The sequence below is a fragment of the Dermochelys coriacea genome, chromosome 5 (genome assembly GCF_009764565.3).
Source record: "Dermochelys coriacea isolate rDerCor1 chromosome 5, rDerCor1.pri.v4, whole genome shotgun sequence".
NCBI lineage: Eukaryota > Metazoa > Chordata > Testudines > Dermochelyidae > Dermochelys > Dermochelys coriacea.
Genome location: NC_050072.1, coordinates 108,043,286 through 108,064,654, shown reverse-complemented (window position 1 = coordinate 108,064,654; position 21,369 = coordinate 108,043,286). Strand labels below are relative to the sequence as shown.

Below are 21,369 nucleotides of genomic sequence, written 5' to 3'. Positions count from 1 at the left end.
CCTTTGATTTGTAGATGGATACCTATGCTACATACAACTATAATTTCCTTCTGTTATAGTACATATCCTCCACAGTTGCACCTTTGTGCCTTGTGGTAAATATTCTTCCAGTTAATAACTAAAAAAGTAGTCTTTCTTTGCACTCATCAAGAAATCATTTATGTTCACCCCATTGTTTTACTTTCTAATGACATTATTATCTCAAAATCATGAAAGAGAACATCTTCTATGCATTATTTTTAAATCTGTCTGCTTATCCTCTGATCTGTCTGATATTTATTTAACCTTCTCTTTTATTGAGGAATTTTACTTTTTATAAAGCAATTACATCATGCTATATTAAATGTTTGATGAAAAGTACTAATCATCTGCAGATTCTGTTGTTTTCCACAAACTAGAAATTGTTTTTTAGTCTGTCTAGAAGATGTTCATCAGATTTACATTTTCTTTCTCATTACAGAACTTTAAAATGAGCCACACTTCACAGCTCAAAGTGTGGAAGATGTCATTAAACTAGCTGTCTAATCAAGAAGGTGTAAAAAATTTAATTAAACTAATGGCATGCTGACTTAATTATTCTAAAATATATTAAAACACATGCTGTACATGTGCTTACACTCATAATTCACATAAGATGATTTTATTTACTTCTTTTACTTAAGTGAGTTTTCTTCATAGAATGGCATTAATGGTGTATGCATTGTTATGGTGTATTATATATGGTCTCATATGATTAAATATTCACATATAAGCAATAACTATCTGAAAATACTCTGGTTGGACGACAAAAAGCTTTATTTTTTTTTTCAAGCACTACATGATTTAGCTTCACTACTATCATAAAAGTCTGCTTTTGAGCTCACCAAAGTAAGACAGTATTGTTCAGGAGTCTGGTAATCATACATGGAACCTTTTACCAGTAGGTCATGAGTTCAAACTCAAAACGGGTCATTAGTGATCTACAGCTCTTACCACTCTACAGTTGTATATGCAAGGACATTAAGTGGCTTCTGTCCAGTTATTAGCTGCCCATAAAAAAACAAAACAACAACAAAAATCACACCCCTATCTGGCTTGCTTGTTGGTATTCTCTGCAGAATTGAAGCGGCAAAGAGACCAAACTACCATACCTTCTCAGTAAGTATCCCCACTCCCTCTAAATGATGGTTGAGGAATATTGAGGGGACATTGCTCAGAAGTTTCCAGTGGAACTGCTTGTGCTGTTTCTGATGTATCTTTGCATTTCTAATGCATCCATGAGTGTCCTGTTTAGTCATCACATACTTGTATAACATTTGCATTGAATTCTGTCTGAGATGAGACTTGCCTTCTCCTCATATTCCTTGTTTCAGCTGATAGAAACCAGGAGTACATTATGTGTGGCTTCATTATTTGCTAAAGGCCTGCACAGAGAGATGAGCCTTGTGTTATTCCCTAAAGGAGATAAGGAGTAGGCCCTTGCTGATCTCTGTGACAGAGAATTGCCCAACTAATATCTTCTCCTGCCTATAACCTTTGGTCTCTGAGAGGTTTGGTCCACGGATCGTTATCAGTTTAATCATAGCTTATGAGATGGGGCATAGGAGAGATGGATCCTAGCGCATTAAAAGATTTTAAAGATCAAAAACAGTATTCTGAAGCAAATCCAGAACTGAACAGTAAGCCAGTATATGTTGCTAAACACTAGTGAAATGTGCTTTTTGGGTGGCTGTCCCACTTAGGAGGGGATAACCAAGCTTCATCCTCCAGTGATGTGTGCTGTACTTGGAAATGCTGCTGTAGTACATTTGCAATAATGTACTCTGGAGGTGCAGAATGCATGGATCATATAGTCCAAGAAGAAATGGTTACTGTAACAACTGAAGACTGACAAAGTGCTTCGAGCAAAAGCTGCTGTGCAGGAGTAGTGGTAAATCCAACAGAACCCCAAAACTGCGTAATTACATTGTTAGAGGGCGAAGCAGTAGCTCTTGCCAGTTCGCAAAAATAAATAAATAAATTCTCCTTCCCACCAATCTTACCTGGCTTTAGCTTGATCCATCCATCTTCTTTCTGGGTTTCAATTTAGTTTAGGCATTGGCATGTTTAGGATACAGCATTATCCAGCACTGTAAGAGGAGGAGACATAGAGATGTTTGTCACTGGTGTGTTTGTGACATTGTAGTCCATGTTGTCACTCAATCTTCCCTGACAGTATTACATAGATCTTTAATAAGAACAGTGACAGGGACTCCACAGGTGTTAGGACTTGGAAAGAACTAAACATGCCTAGCACACCATTCTGTCAGAGAGGCACGAGTGAAGCCAGATTACTGTGATTTAGTCCACCATCTCCATGACCTCTTAGGCTGATAATCAGTACCTTATGATTGACTGTGTCAAAAGCAGCAATGATTGTTCTGAGGAGAAATACCAAACCTCAGTTTCTAGTGCTGTCCATGTGTCACCTTCCATGAGCAGGAAATTCTGGGATTTGGGGGGGTATTTTGTTTTTGGGGTTTTGTGTTTGTTCTTTTTTGTTTGTTTTGAGAGAGAGAAAGAGAGAGATGTAGTGTAATTTCACCTCTCCATGGCAAAACAAGGGAAATAACAGGTACTGACAAGTATTTTATAACATGGCACCTTATAGGTAATGGACGGAAAAATATGTTTACTCACGTAGTGTATGTTTATTTTCTTTTGTTTCCCTAAACATTCCTGGTCTGAGTTTTCCTAAATGACTAGTGATTTGGATGCCCAACTTGAAACACTTAAATGAGATGGGAATATCAGCCCTTTGTGAAACATCAAGCCCCTCTAAAGTGTCTTCAGTTGATTACCCCAAAACTGAGACATACAGAATTATTAGTCTGTTTTGAAAATTTAGGCTGAGTGTACTCCAAGAGTACCTCAAAGGCTCAACCACCAAAGGCAAATTAAAAGAACCCCAAATTTTAGCTTTTTTTAAAAAAAATCTCATTTTTAAGGCAACTATATCATTTGGGGTTCCTGACTAATGATTTTGAACAATTGGGGTTGGCAATACCAGACAGGATTTTTCAATGTGTAATTATCAAGAGAGAGATTTTCCTGTCATTCTGGATCAGTGTATGGAATGTCCCCACCATAGTAACGTCATCCTGCGTACTCCCTGGGCCCACAGAGAGCTCACAACAGGTCAAAAGATGTCTGTGAGAGCCAGATTCAGGGCTGGGGGCAGTGCAGATTGTGCCTGGAAAAAAAACCAGCTGAATGAACTGTTAAATGCCCTCTCACCTCCCCTCCCCTCCCCCCAGCACACACCCCTTCACCATGCAGAACTTCTCCTTAATACCTTAAGGGGAGACCATGGACACAGAAGATTGGGAATCCTTGGCAGTATGGTTCCAGGGCCATGCTGCCAGGTTGCTTAAGCTGTTTGGGTTTTTTTGAGAAACAGTATGCATTCTCCCCAGCCCTGACTCTGGCCCTCACACTTTGGACAGCTACAGCCAACCAGCACTTGCAGACTTCACCTAGAGGGTTTTAAACATGGGGATTTGCTGTGCATTAATTAGGACTCTAAGCAGTAATTAATAGATCAGTGACAATGTGCTAAATCTCCCACAAAGCTCTGAATTTAAAATAGGCACGCTGCCACCCAGTATATTTTTACATCCTTACACTGAGTTTTGGTACAATGTACTATCATGTCGCTTTTTTCTCTTCTTCTTTCAGAGTGGGTCCTCAGTTCTGGATTTTCCGTTTCTCTGTAATTGACAAGTAATGAGTGACGGAATATGACTGGTATGTTCTTCTTTCTTCTTTTATTCTGGTTAAAAACATAACTAGTCAAAATATTAATATTTTCTTTGTTTGAAATTCAGGCATATGAACCAAATAACCTTCGTTCTGAGAGGTTCAGTTTGCAAAAAGTTTTGTTGTTTGTTTTTTTCATGTTAATGAGCTATTTCTGGGTCAATGAAGTGGAGTGCAAAGTATAGGCTTAGAAATGCATTAGGTTCCATGCACAGTTAAGTAGAAACCTATTTCCATTCACTGAACAATGAACTGCAGGAGGTCTGATAAATCCATTTAAGAACAATAATCCTTTCACTTCCGATGTTAAATGAATAACTTTTATATTCAGTAATGGTGAATAATAATATGTGCTGTATTTGATCTTGAGTGTATTTTATAAATGTCAAGGAGAGAACAGGAGCAGATTAAAACCACTAACTACATTTTGTAACCTATAAAATAGGATCACAACGATAGGAGAGAGTAATTAGCTCTTTTAATTTCATATTTTTAATTGACTGCTTCTGTAGTTAATTAAACATTTAATGTAGGTTTTGGTTACCATCTTAATGAAAATTGTTTTAAGCTACCATTATATGGATGATCCTTCATGTATACCAGTTAACTTTTTTCAGGATAAATTTAAGTAGCTTGAACCTGTTATGATAAGAGTGTGTGCTGGAGCACCATTTACACTTTATTTTTTAAGAAGTTAATCACTAATAAGTGTCCAAATACATTTTTATTGCGTCTTCTGTTACTCAGGACATTCATGTAATACATGTATTTTAGAGTGTAGGGAAGTGGTCCTATATCACATCCCACCTTTCACTTATTCCACTGTTTGATACAGCTCAGCTTTTTGTTTAACCTTGTACTAGGCTTGTGGTTTTGCTGCTTGAAGAAGCAACCCTGGACAGTCTGGATTCTAGCTGTCCCCATTATCCCCCATCCTGGGGTGCCTTTAAGAGAATATAAAACAAATTGACAATCTCTTTAATTTAGGCCAGGAATCTCTTTCCCATTCTTACTCTCAAACTCTAACTAGCAAATTATAAACAAACTTTCCAAGCTCTTTGGGGGAGTTCTCTTGTAGATTGTTCAGAGAAGGCCGGCAGGTATATACCTCTTGCTGGGTAACAAGCAGGGTTACTGGAACAATTTTTATAGTGGGGGTTCTGAGAGCCATTGAACCAAACTGTAAACCCTGTATATAATGGAAACCACTTCAAGCCAGAGGGGTGCAGCAGGCACCCCCCATCCCCACTCCTAGTTTCAGCACCTATTGTAACAAGGACTGGCAGGATAATAAGGACCATCTCACAAAGGAGCCCAAATGGTCCTGCATACATCCCTGCAATAGATATAGGAGTAATTGGTCTTATATCCAGGAATGAGCTCTGGGAAGTTGCTTTGGGCTCTTGTTTGTTCTCTTGATGAATACTGAAGAGCCTGTACACCTCATCATACATATCTTTATGCCAGTATCCACCATTGGATTATGATTTATTTCTACAAAGACCTTCATGAATCTTTAATATTTTATTGCATTTATCTTAGCCAAAACGTGTCTACGTCTGTGTCCCTTAATAAACACAGATTATTTCAGTGCCCTGCATTGGTTCAATATCTAAAATCTTTTTGTATGTAGGAAGAATAGTGTATCACATGGTATATTATTTCACTTAGTGGCCTCGGCATGTACCTCAGTATTAGGGTGGATTGAATTTTTTAAATAATGGATTTTTCTGTAATATTTTTGATAAAAATCAGGTTTTCATCACTTTTTTTCATTCTTGATAAAAGGCCATTTTTCAACAAAAACACTTCTTGTTTGAAAATTTTGGACCAGCTGTTGATCACCTAAGGGATTTTTATTGACAAGGTGCCTCTTTTTTTACTCACTCCTCACTGTCACGGAGGCTTCAAGACTATAATGGCAGATTCAAATGGTTTAATAGCATGGAATAGGGTTGGCAACTACTGTAAATTACCATCACAGTGATAACTTGGATTATTTTTGTCTGAATTATGATGTTGCCCCTGAGGTCACCCAGGGCTGGCTCTAGGTTTTTTTGCTGCCCCAAGCAAAAAAAAATTGCTGCCCCAAGCTCCGGTGGGGCTGCGGCTCGCAGGCGGCACTGGAGGCGGAGGGAGTGATGTCACCTTCTCCCAGCGCGTGCAGGGGCTTTCCTCCCTCCCCCCGCCCGGCTTCACAGAGAAACCCCAATATAAGGGGTGGCACAAGGCAGCGCAGCAACCAGTGCGCAGATGAGGCAGCGCAGCCCCGGCTTCCCGGCAGGACTCGCCCTCTCCTCCTCAGGTAGCGGCTGGGCCCTGGCAGCTCACACCCCGGGGCTGGGGCTTCCCCTTCCCACTGCATCCAGGGGCATGGCACCCTCGCCCGTTCTAAGTGGTGGAGCTCCGAGAGCACAACTGCTCCCCTCCCCCCCCCCCCAAAGGATGGCCAGAATGCCACCTCTGGAAATGTGCCGCCCCAAGCACGTGCTTGCTTTGCTGGTGCCTAGAGCTGGTCCTGAGGTCATCTCAACTTGGGAATGTTTCTAACCCTAAGGTTGAAGTGAACTTTTTGCCTCCAAATCAGGAAAAGACACCATGCACTTAAGATATTTTGCCCTTCGTAGGAGTCAAAATACTTATTTCCATAGGCCTTTGTCAGAAAATTTAAATCTAATTTAAGAGAACAAGGTGGTTGAATGTATATGTACTAATAAACAACAAATACCTATTAGCTCCATTCTCCTTTTAAAGGGAGGCAAACCAAAAAAGCAGCTTCTGATCCAAACTTTTTCAAAATGTTAGTAGTGCTCAGATTCTGGGTTTTTAAGGCCTAATATGGAGAATGGTGATATCTGTGAAATTAGGATCCAGACACAAACTCTGTAAATTTGAGAGTATTTGGATTCAGAGATTGGGTTGAGGCCCATCATTATTTTTGCCCAGTAGATTTGAGGTTATATTATATACCTGTTATATTCTTATTTTCCTGATTCAAGCTAATAAGGCGTAGAAATCTATTTGTGGTTTCTCCAAGTTCTATATCCTTTTAAACTAACTTTCAAATTCAGAGAAGCCAGTATTTTCATGGGAACATTCTTCTGACCAGGCATGACGGTTCAAATTTGATGACATTCATATGTCAGCCAGACTGATTGCTTTTAACTCTTAGTTTTCCTGCAGAATTTCAGATTTTAATTCAGGCGTGCCCTATTTAGGCATTGAAATGAAACTTGCTATTTTATTAATAATTGTTATTATTATTTAACTAGTTCCTGTTACACTGTCAAAAATATCAGAAATGGATGGATGTTTCCAGAAAAATGCCTCTAATGCCTTATAAGTTTGTATAAAATCAGTTAGAGCAATTTTTCTAAGTGGTTTGTCAACGAAAGTTTGACATCCATTGCATCTTTAAAGTATAAAATAACTATTACCGATGACAGTTTTGGAAATTTATAGGCTTCTTGTGAAAGAAAAATACAGTGGCAGTAGAGCTTAGACAGATTGTATTATAGATTTGTATGTATTCTGCCCTGTAGTTCACATGAACTCATCTGGTTCCTGACGAAAATAGTCTTGTCATTGCCTGAAATTAGGTATAGTGGCCTGAGAAAAGTGTTTCCTCTGTTACTGATGGCATCCCTATATGCTTGCTCTCTGGCATCATCAGTGATACATGTGGGGCTTTGTGTATTCAAAACTGATCTACTGATACTGCTTGTTAATCTTACCCTACCAATCAACTTTTCATGGAAGCAAATCTTCACAGATGATTGGATCTTAAAACAGCTGACTGCACCTGAAAAGGTGATGTCCCACTAGAGGAAGTCACATTAGAGATGGATGAACCAGGCTTTGAAAATTCTAAGAACTACATTGTTTCAGACCATTCTATCCACTGATCCAAAGGTGAACCTTTTGTAAGGTTTGGATTAGACATGGTCCAGAACCTGGTCTACAAATCTGAACTTTTTGACAGTAGGTGTGGGGCTGGATTTATGGACCACAAGTCCACATAGGACTCAAGAAGGTCTATTTGGTATGAGGCTAGTCTGCTGTGTGTAATATTAAGTAGTTGTTATAAAGAGTGTTATCATGTCATGGGGGGAGAGATAGCTCAGTGGTTTAAGCTTTGGCCTGCTAAACCCAGGGTTGTGAGTTCAATCCTTGAGGGGGCCATTTAGGGATCTGGGACAAAAAAAATTGGGGATTGGTCCTGCTTTGAGTAGGGGGTTTGACTAGATGACCTCCTGAGGTCCCTTCCAACCCTGATATTCTATGATTCTATGTCCTCCCCTCAGTCTTCTTGTCTTCAGACTAAACAGACCTGATTTTATTCAATCTTTCCTCATAGGTCGCATTTTCTAGATGTTTAATTGTTTAATTGTCCTCTGGACTTCCTCCAATTTTTCCACATCTTTCCTGAAGTGTCCAGAACTGGCACAATACTGCAGTTGAGGCCTAATCAGTACTGAGTAGAGTGGAAGAATTACTTATCTTGTCTTGCTTAGAACACTCCTGCTAATATATTCCAGAATGATGATTGCTTTTTTTGCAACAGTGTTACATTGTTGACTCCTATGTAGTGTGTCAGTGATTCTCAAATGTTTGTATTGGTGACCCCTTTCACACAGCAAGCCTCAGTGTGACCCCGCCCCATACATATATATATGTGTGTGTGTGTATATGTATGTGTATATATATATATATATATATATATATATATATATATATATATATATTTTAACACCATTATAAATACTAGATGTAAAGTGGGGTTTGGGGTGGAGGCTGACAGCTCGTGACCCCCCATATAATAACCTCCTGATCCCCTGAGGTTTCCCAACCACCAGTTTGAGAACCTCTGTAGTATGTGATCCACTCTAACTCCCAGATTCTTTTCTGCAGCACTCCATCCTAGGCTGGCATTCCAATTTTGTATCTGTGCGATTGATTATTCCTTCCTAAGTGTAGTATTTTGCATTAGCCTTTATTTAATTTCATCCTTTTTATTTCAGATCATTTCTCCAGATTGTCAAGATCATTTTGAATTCTAATTCTGTCCTCCACAGTGCTTGCAATCCCGCCCAGCATGGTATCATCTGCAAGCTTTATAAGTGTTCTCTGTATACCATTTATGATGCTATTGAATAGAATTGGACCCAGGACAGATTCCTGTGGGACCCCAGTTGATGTACCCTTCCAGCTCGATTGTGTGCCATTAATAACTACTTCCAAATATGCTTTTCCAACAGGTTGTGTACACATTTATGTCTTTGTAGTACCGAGACTGGTTATGTCTCTTTTCTTTGTCTTTCTTTCTATTGGATTTAAAGCTTTTTATATTTAGGCTTGCACTGTGATTTAAACAACGAGGAGTCCTTATGGCCCCATAGAGGCTAACACATAACAATTAAATTTGTTAGTCTCTAAGGTGCCACAAGGACACCTCATTGTTTTTGCTGACACAGACTAACACATCTACCACTCTGAAACCTGTCACCATTGTTGTTTAATGGGTGTGTATTGCAGTGGGAGAATAGTGGTTGTCAAGAGGCTTTCCTCAGCTATGCTTTTCCTGAGTTCTTGGAGAATGCGGAATGCAGCAGAACTGCCATGATGATTATTTTATTTTATGGAAGGGCTGCTAATCTCCAACTAAGATCAGCACCCCCTTGTGCTAGGTACTCTACATATACACAGTAAAACTTAATCTCTGGCCCAAGGACTTGTCTAAGTTGTCTGTTTAGATTGTATTAGTATCCCCATATTTACAGAAAGGGGGCCACTGATAGATTAAGTGGCATGTCCAAGGTAACACAAAGTCTGTGGCAGGGCCAGGAATTGAATGCCTGTTGTGTTATGCATTAGAACCTTAACCACAACAGCAACCTACCATTTACATCTGCTGCCCACTTTGGGCAGCCCAGCATTGGCTCACCATAATTGACTCTTCAAAGTGGCCCATAGGATAAGGATAGGAGGCTCCTAGCACCTTTTCCTGTCCCCTAACATCCAATGTGGGCCAGTTACAATCTTTCCCTTTTTTTGTTTGTAGCATAGTCATAGCTGCTTTTGCATCTGCTTTTAAATGTGCTTTTGCAATTTTCAGGACACGTTTTGCATTTTTTTTTTTGAATAATCGCTGTGGTAGTTCTAGATCAGGGGTTCTCAGGACAAAATTTTTGGTGTCCTCAGAGTGCAGCCACCAACTCTTGATGGGGTCACATTTTTTCTTAAAATACTTAATTAGCTTTAAGAAAAACAAACACACATGCACATATATACGTCCAAATCATTGTAAGTTATTTATTGCTAGCTAATAAGTCCATTGTTAAAAGTGATATTAACATATACATATCACTTTTCACTTTCACAGCAGACTTACTTAGCCCTGCCAGGCCTGGGGACAAATTAAGTCCTGGATGAGGGGCTAGGGGAGGCAGTGGGGGACTAGAGGCCAAAGCCCCGCCAAAGCCTGCCAGCCCACCACCCCAAGACTGAAACCCAAAGCCTGAGCCCCACCACTGTTGAGAAGGTGGGAACTCATCAGCTGCCTGCTCCTCCAGCATTGTGCCCCAGGTATCTCCAGAGGGTGGCAGGGCCCAACCCCTGCTGGCAGCCTCAGCAACCAACACCAAGGTGGTGTATCCAAGAGCAACAGGGAGAGGGAGGGGCTGTTAATCCCCCCTTTCCCCTCTTCCCCTCCCCCCGACACACGGCCCACAAGGCTGTGGCCACAAGAAAAGCCCCTGGTGGCTACATGTGGCCACGGTGGCCACATTTGAGAAACGCTGTTCTAGAGCAGGGCAAGAATTACTTAAAGGCATAAAGGAGATTATTATTACCTTTTGAGAATAATAAATAATTTGGGAAAATATGGAAAACATCTGTTTCCATTCCTATAAATTTTGAATCGTATTTCTTAACAGTAACATCCTTTCTAATTTTGGACAATTGATATTGTGACCTCAAATATGTGACCTCCTAACCATAATGTAATTTATATACAGCCATAGTTTCTGCATGCTATGGTTTATCTGAAAGCCTAAAGCACCCTGGCTGGAATTTAATAGCTAATGATTTTATGGCTGGTAAAAAAGTCACAAGGAATGGAAGTGGGCATCCTTGAGGAGTACCTTAACCAAGCTTAAAATCTTCTGAATGATGTCTGTTCATTCGCAATACCATTCTCAGAAGAGAGTATAGAATATTTATGTATACTTTAGTTATTTCCAAAACATAACTTGCTAAACATCTGTAGAATGATTTTGGAACCATCAAGTTTTGCAATAGCTAATCTATGTAAGTGCATGATTTTATTTTCATTGCCTTTGCCATACATTCTTCAACCTTTTTGTATTTTTTGTTTTTAAATTGTGTTGTAAGATGTTCAGGGCAGGATCTTATTTATCTGAGTGTTTGTGCAGCATTTAGCATGTTGCAATCCAGATTCTTATTGGAACCTTTGAGCAGTATTGCAAACCAGATAACAGAAGTGCATAACATGTCTGCTCACTACAGTCAAATGCCTTTTCAGCAGGCAATGAAAGGATTGGTTCATCTATTTGCTTGGATTGGTAGGTTGTATTTAATAATCTTCTGATAATGTCATCCATTGATTAACTTAGGTAGGTTTTCATAGGTAATCAGATGGTGCTAACATTGTTGAAAGAAGAATTCCTGGAATTTTGCTGATATCTCACTTTCTGATAAATTAGTGAGACTTACCCATAGTTTTGAGAAAATAAGAGACTTTCTTTTCTTAAGAATAAACTGTCCTCAATTTCTCTGGTAGTCTTTGTTTGGTGTCACTTACAATTTGAGAAACATTCCTCACACCTGGTCTGGTAAAAGCTTTTGTAGAATTGAGCAGTGAATCCTTTCATTCCTAGGCTTTTCTCAGCAGACAGACAAATGACAGCTAGATTTATTTAATAGATTCTAAAGGCGAGAAGAGACCACTTTGTTCACCTAGCCTGACCTCCTGTAGAACACAAGCTCTAGAATATCCCCAAAATAATTTCTAGAGCATATCTTTTAAAAATAATATAATCTTGTTTTTTAAAGTGTTAGTGAAGGAGAATCCCTGGGTAAATTTTCAATGGTTATATTACCCTCACTGTCAAAATTTCACCTTATTTCCAGTCTAAATTTGTCTAGTTCCAACATCTGGCCATTGGATTGCATTATATTTTTCTCTGCTAGACTGAAGGATACCATTATTAAATATTTGTTCCCCATGCAGATACTTCTAGATGTAGTCAAATCACTCCCTTAACCTTTTTGTTAAACTAAACAGATTGAGCTCTTTGAGTCTATCACTATATGGCATGTTTTCTAATCTTTTAACCATTCACATGGGTCTTCTTTGAATCCTCTCCAATTTATCAACATCCTTCTTGAATTGTGGACACCAGAACTGGATGTAGGATTCTATCCATGATCTTACCATTGCCAAATACAGAAGCAAAATAACCTCTCTGCTCCTAGGCAAGAGTTACTTTTTTATGCATCTCAGGATTACATTAGCTCTTTTGGTCACAACATCGCATTGGGAACTATGTTCAGCTGATTATCTACTGTGACCCCCAGACCATTTTTAGAGTTGTGCTTCCCAAGATAGACTCCCCATTCTGTAAGTATGGTCTCCATTCTTTGCTCCTGATGTATACATTTACATTTAGCCATGTTAAAATGCATATTGCTTGACTGCACCCAGCTACCAAGCTGTTCAGATTGCTCTTAATCAGTGACCTATTCTCTTTGTTATTTACCACTCCCCTAGCAAACTTTATCAGGGATTATTTTGTTTACTTCCAGGTCATTGATAAAATGTTAAATATCATAGGGCCAAGAAATAATCATTGCAGGACCCCATGGAAACACAGCTGATTGATGACCATTCCCCATTTACAGTTACATTTTGAGACCTATTTGTTAGTCAGTTTTTAGTCCATTTAGCGTGTACCATTGTAACGCCACCAGACCCCAGTCGTCGGTGGGCAGGATTGAACCGGGGACCTCTGGAGCTTAGTGCATGAGCTAAAAGACAAATGCCTTCTAGCTAAGGCTATAGAACAGACTCATTTAACTCTCCCTAAGTGGTGTCGGTGTCACTAGATGGGGCAGAACACCAGGAGGTGTGTGGGTTATACCATGTTAATTTTATATTCTAGTTTTTTAATCAGAAGCCTTTCAGAAGTCTATTACATCAACACTATTAGCTTTATCAATCACATTTATGATCTCATCAAAAATATCAAGTTAGTTTGACAGGATGTATTTTCCATAAATCCATATTGATTTGCATTAATTACATTGTCCTCAGTTAATTCTTGATTTAATAGTCTTGTATCAGCTGCTCCACTATTTTACCCGGGATCAATATCAGGCTGACAGGCATATAATTAATTGGGTCATCCCATTTACCCTTTTAAAAAATTGGGTGCAAAACATTAGGTTTTTTTTTCCAGTTTTCTGGAATCTACCCAGTCTTCCAGAATTTACTGAAAATCAACATTAAAGACCCAGCAAGCTCTTCAGCCATCTCTTATAAAACTCTTGGATGCAAGTTATCTGGACCTGCTGAATTAAAAATGTCTGACTTTAGTAGCTTCTGTTTAACAGCCTCCAGAGATACTAGTGGAATAGAAAGAGTGCTGTCACCATATGATGAAGCTATATACTCTCTTTTTCCTCAAATACAGAACAGAAATATTTATTGCATACTTCTGCCTTTTGTGCATTATTATTGACAAGTTTTCATTTAGTAATGGACCGATACCATGGTCAGGATTCTTTTTTGTTTCTAATGTACTTTAAAAACTCCTCCTTATTGTCCTTAACAGTGCTGGCTATAGACTTTTTTTCTTGTGTCCCAATTCCCAACTTCTGATTTATATTTATTTATTTTGTAGCTGCCTTCTCTTCCTCTCTAACCCAGGTTGGCTTTTTAACTAATACATCCTTCTTCCTTTTTGTTAAGATTGTGTTTTTTTGGGCCTCTAATAACGTATTCTTAAACTATTTCCAATTCTCATTCACATTCTCTTATTATATTCTTTCTCTTAGCTAATTTGGCTCATAATTGTTTTCAGCTTTATGAAATTGGCTGTATTAAAGCCCCAAGTACATTCAAAGCCATCAACCCTCAGGCAAAAGTGTAGTTAAAATAATATTCTACAGAAACTGTAAGAGCATATAGCCATATTTCACTACTAAGAAAGCAGGATTGGAATATCTGTGGCAATCAACCAAAGATTTAGGTAATTCATCAGCTTCTCCTGGAATTTGAGGTAGCATTGCTCTTGCTGGAAAATACAAACTCTTCCATTCTAATGTATAGTGTATGAAACTCAGTGTTGTCTTTTATATCTAATTCTACTAGTAAGCAAAACGTTTTTACATAGTTAACTCCGTGTCTTATGTTTTCATGATATATAATAGGCATTAAAGTAGTAAATTCATATTGTACCATAAAAGTCTCACACAGATCAGCCAGATACAGTTAGACATGGTCAGAAAAAATCATGAAACAAATTGCTGACTCCATAATAACCACATCTACAAATGCAGAGATTAAAAAAAACACAGTGCCCCCCCGCCCAAAAAAACCACCAAAAAAACCTCTCAACAACTAGCTTTGTGTGCACTAAAAAAAAAATGTTGTCCATCGAGGAAATCAGCTTTCATATTTCTGACATCCCCATGCATTGCAGCATAGATAGGTTTATCTCCTGAGTTTGGGTGCTTATTTATTGGAACTAGGCAGGTCCAACAAGTTTCTGGTTAAATCCCAACCCTAAGGATCTTTGAGATCTGCACAACTTTTCTATTTTCTGGTTGACTGAAAGATCAACATTTTGGATGATCCAGGTCATTTTATATGACCAACTGAATTTATGATAGGAAGGAGTTCCACATCTGAGAGTGTGACACTGAAAGCTCTAGACTAGATCCTGTCTTCATGAGTTTTACCACGTGCATAATCTGTTCTGTGGGTTCCCATTAATTCTAGATGCCACCCTGGATCATGGACATCACCCATTTAATATATTCAAATGTGTGTGGAGTAGTAGAGCTGTGTTTGGATTTGAGCTGATTTTATGTATATCTATGCAATTTTCATGAATCCAATTCTGTATAGTCTTTGTGGGTTTGGATCATAATGCAAGTCTGCTTTTGAGTTAATAGGTTAGGGAAATAAGTTGCTGTTTTAGGTTAGCAACTTAACAGGAAAAACTGCCCTGGGATGCTGCTTTTGTCATTTATAAGATTTATGGGCATATGTTCATGTGAACTGTAGGTAATAAAGTCAATCCACAATGAAATGTTCATGTTGAAGCTATATATCCTTAAAACCCAGTCACATATGCCAAAGAATTAATGAAACCTGCCGCATAATTTTTCTACCTTGTGGAACTATCTGATAAGGTAATGTCTGATGATAAATTGAGTTTATGGTGAACTGCTAGATTCAATCTTCGGCTGTAAATTTCCCAAGCTAACTTCTTTCAGCACACAAGCCAAAGTCAGTGCAGTATACACCAACTGTCGCTTGAACTGAATTCATCCTGACAGGGTAGTATCCCCTGAGAAATCTTCCTTAAATGGGGTCACAAATAGTTCATAATAAAGGAGATGGAAAAAAATTCTCATAGAATTGAACTTCTCTTTCAAATGTGTATCGTAACTTCAACGTACATCAGTTTGCATCTTAAAACTGTACAAATTGTCTCCTCATGCAATTTTATTTAGGGTATTGTTCGACATTCCCAAATCAAATAATCTTTTGTTATAAGTAGCTTTTTGAAAAATGTGTTTGAGTTCTGCTTGGGAATTTCTTTCACTATCAATGTCCATTAGTTGATAAACAGTATGTTATTTCAGTAAATGATCATCTAAAAGTGATTTAAATGGAAAGAAAAATTATACACTATAATATAAAATGCAGGACTATTCATCCTTATGTCCATTAGCTTTACTTCTGATTTGCCCAGGTTTATAATATGCTATTTATAGGGCCAAATCTTGCATTCATCGTTCATTCAAAATTACCATTGAAATCAACAGGAGATATGACTGATTAAGGAATAGTGATTGCAGGATTTAGCCAATAGCTGGGTTTTCACAGTCATAGTTGGGATCTCTCAACTCTTTGTCCTGGACCAAATCCTACAGCCATCATGCTAATCTGATTCAGAGAGAGCACCGTTAAACCCATCAGGAAACAGAGGATTAAGTAGTTGGATCGTTCAAAGAGAGATTTTTTTTTTGTAAACTGGAGCTGAAATAATCACTATGTGATATGTATGGGGAGAGGAGGACATGATTTTTATATCAGTCTTCTATACCAGCTGTGAATCAGAATAAGAGAGAAAGCATGGGTGAATGCAGCTGAGTGAGGAGGGCAAGGAATGAAAATTACTTTTAAGCATATATTTTTAAATTGAGGCTCAAAATGAGAAGTTTTAATGGTGGATTCTACAGCTGAGAGAAGGTGGAAGGCAGAAACAGAGCCAGTTAAGTTGCTTTTGAATAAGTGAACTGGCTCAAATATGTGTTCACTTGTGGTCACCTTATCTGCCAAAAAGATACAACAGTAATACGAGGGGGTTCCAACAGGGAATTGAAATGATTAGAGGCATGAAAAGACTGAGATTGCATAGTAGGGGGGATATGATAGAAGCATATACAGTAATGGATAGGGTGACAAGATGCTAAATACAAAATATTGGGACCACCACCAGGGGAACGCCCCCTTTCTGTCACTGCCGTCTAGGAGAGGAAAAAAATACGCCCCCGACACAAAAATATCGGGGAACAATGGCATCCTGACCGTGCTTTGGTCAGGACGCGGGACAAAATACTCAATATCGGGACAGTCCCGATTTTATCTGGACGTCTGGTCACCCTAGTAATGGATGATATAGAGAAGGTAGTTCAGACACTAAGTGCTAGATTCTCAAAGGAACTTTGGCATGGAGATGCTGAGTGTCACCATGTCTAACTTTTAGTCTCCTATAAAATCACTGGGATTCACAAAGCCTGAGTTCAGTGTCTGGGATCCCTATACAAAGAATAGAAAAGATAGGCACCTCAGAATGGGATTCACAAAAGCCAGCATGCTAAGTGGCTCCTCACCTAAGGTAGCTAATGGGAGATACCAATCCAAAAGTTGTGTACTAAGCCCTGCCCCTCTCTTGGAGATAGACACCTAAATCCAGACTGCAATTGGGATTCTCAACTGCAAACTCTCTCTTGGGATTAGGTGCATACACCATTTTAGCAAGAAGCAAGGGGGAAAGGAAGAGGAGAAGGAGCACCTTCATAACTTTTAGCTCAGTGATTAGGATACTAACGTGGTATGTAGAAGACCCCTGGTCCAAGTTACCTCTACACCTGTGGGAAAGAAAAGGTTTGAACTGGGATCTTCCCCATGCCCAGCTGTTTTTTGTAATCTTATCTACAGGGGGTCAGATATGGTAGCTGAGGTCTTAACACGCTGATTGGATCAGGCCCTGCAGGTGAGTTAGGCAAAGGAACACCTATCTTTTCCCAGTTGGTACATGGCTTAGGTGTCCAGATGCCTGGCTTAGGTGTCCAGATGCTAAGACAAACTTATACACCTACCACATTTTCATATAAAAAAATTGGGTGCTGAGAGAATTTAGGCATCTAAGGACTCGGGTCAGCTGAGTGGGAGTTGTGTGAATCCCAATGCGCCTGATTTTGGGATTCAGGTGCCAAAAGTGGCAGTTAAGCATCTAAGTTATTTTATGAATCTAGCTCTACTAGTTATCCTTACCTTACTGATAATACGAGAACCAGGGGATACTCAATAAAACAGAAGGAAACCTATTGAAAAGCTATAAAAAGAAATATTTGTTTACATGACGCACAATTAATTCATGGAACTCCTTGCCATGTGCTATCAATAAGGCTAAGAGTTCAGCAGGAATTAGAGAAGAATTAGACATTTACATGGTTAAAAAAAGCATTCCGAGTTACATTAGATTTGATAATTTTTTTTTTAAAGAAAGGCTATAAATCTGCCTATGTCAAGGCATAAGACAACTACTAACTGTTTATGTTACGAAGATGTTTCCATCATTGTCTACTATTACTTTCACCTTCTTCTCAAGTATTTGGTTCTGGCCAATGTATGAGACAGGATACTGGATTATTTGAATTATTTATCTCATTTGGTATGCAATTCTTGTGGCCCATAAGACCAAAGGAACAGGAGCTTTCGCTGTAACTGAAAGATCCTTAACATACACAGCATAGCCAGCTGCCCTTTTTGTTATGTTGGTTTTCAGTAGAACTGGTCAGGAATTTTCCTACAAAGCGTTTTGTTTGTTTGGTTTTTTTCCAAAAATGCCAATTTGTCAAAATTGAAACTGTTCACAGGAAAGTTTTTATCAATGTTTTTTTAAAAATCAGAAGGTGAAGTTTTGAAATGGTGGAAATGAAGTTTTTATTTTTGGTGAAAAATGACTTAATTTCAAAATTTTAGTTAATTTATACTAAAGATAAGAGTTTAAAATAAAGGTCAGAATCTAAAAGTTTTTAAATTATTGAAACAAATCTTTTCAACTGATGCAATCTGATTTTTTTTTTCTTAAAATGATCAGTTCATGAAATTGTTTGTTTTTCTCAACTTCTTTTGTCCCAATTTCTGATAGGATATTTTTTAAAATGAAAATTCACAGAGGATGGGGAAACGATTTCACATCCATATCTAGTTTTGAGTCTAATATTTCAACTTTCACTCATGCCAGATTTCCTTGTAAACTAGAGGGATTTTTGAATGAATAAGAACTGCAGGACTGGCTCCTATGTTTATTGCTGATGATATTTAGAATAAATATTAAAAGTTATACATACTATTTAACTACATTATAATTCAATATATGTACTTTGACTTACAAAGAAACTTAAAACTATTATTTTATAGCAATTAGCCCCAGTTACAGGAGGAGGGGAAGCTGATTTTGCATTAATTCATTCAACTATCTCGGTATGGTTTGTTCTTGCTGATAATACTTCACAAGATTTATTGCTACCCATGTGGGCCACTGGGTGGGAAACTTAATAGGACTGGCTGTGATTGGGACAGTAACATGAGAAAGGGAGAGGGCGCACATGCTGGAAACATGGGGATGATCCCTATTCCTCTGATGCTCTATATGCTGTTGGGATGTTCCGAGACCCTTTTCTACTCGGTTCCCAAAAACTCAGTTCAACTCAGGAATTCATCTCTCAGGTACCTTGCTTTGGCATATAGCAGTGCCCAAGCTGACCAGGCTCAAACACAGGGTGTATGCACGGTACAAATCCTAAGCTCCACAGAAAACTTTTCTTTATATGCATCTTTACTAGCTAATACTGATTGTGCATTGCATCACACACTTCATGATTGGCTTGGTTACTTTTCAGGAACCAATCCCTCAGGGGATTTGATTTAAATCAAAATAAGTCAATGCAGTTATTTAATAATTATCACCATACTGATCATTTAGTATTACTCATTGCATTCACTGACACTCAGTACTACTTTAAAGGTGAAATTGTAAAAGGAAGATGTCTATTTCAGCTATTTATTTTTTATCACAACTACATCTAAAATAATAGTACCATAGAGTAACAACTATATTTTGTGCTCAAACATGAGAACTCAAGAATAGTCCAGAAGGAAGACAGGCAGTCCTTAAGAAAAAGGTATGAAATAAAAAAGTTTACCAACCTGAAGACCCTGCATGTTCAGACATGGTCCTTTCATCATCTTTAACACAGCTTCCTCCTGAGAAGGAACACTTCTCATGATGTTTTTTCATTTGGGCCACCAGGCCTTGCATTTCTTCGTTGCACTGTTTGCATTTTGGACACATGCCTGTCTTGCCAATAGGTAGAGAAACTTCATTAAAATAGTCCCAAACTTGGTCTCTCCTACGGCCTGCTGCCATTATAGGTTTTCCCTTCTAGTGAGAGAATGGTATGGTAGATCTCAAATCAATGAAGGCTACACTCAGAAAGACCTCAAGACTTCTGGAATATGTTGCTCAGTTTCACCTTTCTTTCTACTACCTGTCCCTCCCTTCTCACATTTATCTCCAGACTTCTTCTCCTTGTCCAGATCTATTCCATCCCCAACAATCTTCCATTCATTGAACTTTTTGAAACTTTGCACTTTTAGAGAAAGGTAAGGGATTGACTGTGTACACAAATTTGCAGAGGGACAATAGGGTTGAGGTCTGTTATTTCTCTCCTGTATATATTAATTAATAATTTATTTTAAAAACATTTTTGCTGTTAACAAGCATGTTCTCTCTGTAGACAGAAATCCACAGTTTGAGAGCTGCAAAACTAAGCATCTCTGATGGTATCTTCTAGACTGAGCACTGAGTTCCATTGGTAGATAGAAAGATTAACCTAAATAATCTATACAGAAGCCCCTGGAACCACATAAGATTGGGTCCTTAAGCCATGAACTATTGGAACTCATTTACAAAACTTTTCTTAAACATTACATGAATATATTGTCTCATAGTATAGAATTAGAATTTATAATCCCTATTCTATGATGAGATCCCTTTGAGTTATAATGTATATTAATTAAAACTATCTTTAGATAGGTTTTTTCCTCAAAAAGCATTTTATCAAAAAAATCCGATTTAAATTAAAAAAAATCGATTTTTTAAAAAAATCATTGATTTTTATCCACCCTGCAATCCCTATACTGCATGCTCTGTCCATGTGCTGTTCATACATAACCTGAGCTGTACATTCGAGATTTATCTTGTCCAGTCTCCTTAGTACTTGAGTGATCCTGCTTATCTTAGCTAGACTGGTTCCAGCATAATGCTTGTTATGCCATTATTTACAACTTAATCTTCCATTCACCTTCCTAATCATGCCCACTGAGAAATGAGGTCTTATATCAAATTACTCATGTCATCCGTCCATTGGGCAGCTGGGAGGGGAGGGAGTACTGACTGGCCCTTGCTTTCCCCGTGTATTAATTTAAATCTTATTCTGGGTCCTTGGGAGGCTCTTACGCCAGTTGTGCTGCCCCTTCCTCCCCTCCCTCTAACTGTAGCCATTATATTTTGTGGGTGCTAGGGGTCTGCCTGATTGCCTGTTTCGGAGGTTAGGAAGGACATTTTTCTGCCTATTGGGGCCAAATTGGCAGAGACTTGGTGCGTTTTTTCCCCTTTCTTCACAAGATCTTGGAGAAACAGTTACTTTAAACAGCAGTAGGACTTAGTAGTTAATGGTAGGGTTGGTAGGGATTGTCGAAACTTGCAGCTAGGTTCCAGTATGGTTAAAAAGCTAAAAGGGCCAATTACCAGAAATAAGACCTGACATTTTAGTAATGGACCTTGTGGTCCATGAGCTAATGTCTCCTGCCCCTTTATAGTATGCTCCGTCCCCCGGGGTGTGGGTGTGTGTGAGAGAGAGAGAGAGAGAGAGAGCACAAGCTGAATCAAAGGGATAGGCTGAGGAGAGTATATTCTGAGTTATGGGTATATGGTGGGAGTGGATTCCAGTAACCTCAGCAACAGAATCCTTTAAAATGTCTGC

At 38.6% G+C, this 21,369-nt stretch overlaps 1 protein-coding gene across 48 annotated transcripts in view; it reads left to right on the top strand.

Moving 5' to 3' along the window:
* Positions 1-21,369, top strand: part of PTPRD (protein tyrosine phosphatase receptor type D) — a 1,712,576-nt gene that overhangs the window by 81,721 nt on the left and 1,609,486 nt on the right. For all 48 annotated transcript variants that reach the window (XM_043515489.1, XM_043515496.1, XM_043515490.1 and 45 more), the window contains exon 3: positions 3,697-3,765. The gene's annotated coding sequence lies outside the window, so the exon portion shown is untranslated. The remainder of the gene's footprint in view (positions 1-3,696; positions 3,766-21,369) is intronic.